Below are 970 nucleotides of genomic sequence, written 5' to 3' on the forward strand. Positions count from 1 at the left end.
CGTCTTGGCCTCCCAAAGTGCTGGGATTACAGGCTTGAGCCACCGCGCCCGGCCCAAGTCTTTTTTTTTTGAGACAGAGTCTCGCAGTGTTGCCAAGGCTGGAGTGTAATGGCACAACCTTGGCTCACTGCAACCTCTGCCTCCTGGGTTCAAGTGATTCTCCTGTCTTAGCCTCCAGAGTAGCTGGGATTACAAGTGCCCACCACCACTCCCGGCTGATGTTTTGTATTTTTAGTAGAGATGGGGTTTCACTATGTTGGTCAGGCTGCTCTCGAACTCCTGACCACATGATCTGCCTGCTTTGGCCTCCCAAAGTGCTGGGATCACAGACGTGAGCCACTGCACCCAGCTGCCCAGCTAGTGTTGTATTTTTAGTAGAGACAGGGTTTCACATGTTGGCCAGGCTGGTCTGGAACTCCTAACCTCAAGTGATCCGCCCGCCTAGGCCTCCCAAAGTGCTGGGATTACAGGCATGATCATTTTTCTATTTTTAGTATAGATGGGGTTTCGTCATGTTGGCCAGTCTGGTCTTGAACTCCTGACCTCAAATGATCTGCCTGCCTGGCCCTCCCAAAGTGCCGAGATTATAGGCATGAGCCCCTGCGCCCAGCTGATTTTCATTAAATATAATTATGTCACTCTCCTTCCTGAAACCACAGAATTGTTTTCATGGTTGGATTAAAATCCAAACTACAGCCACTACATGGGATATGAGGTCAAAAATATCCAACCATTTTCTTAGGCCTACAAGGACCCTTTATGGTCTGGCCCCTGCCTAGCTCTTTAATCTCTTACTCTATTCATCTTGCCTTTGCTCATTAAAGCCTAGCCTTTGCATTTCCACTTCCTTCTTCCTGGAAATCTCTTCCCTTGCCTCTCAGACCTCCTTTTGGGTGTATAAGTCTTACATGAATAGTCATTTCCCTCACAGGAGTTCAAGGCTGCAGTAAGCCACAGTTGCACCACCATA

Source organism: Colobus angolensis, unplaced genomic scaffold (assembly GCF_000951035.1).
Source record: "Colobus angolensis palliatus isolate OR3802 unplaced genomic scaffold, Cang.pa_1.0 Scaffold47, whole genome shotgun sequence".
Lineage (NCBI taxonomy): Eukaryota > Metazoa > Chordata > Mammalia > Primates > Cercopithecidae > Colobus > Colobus angolensis.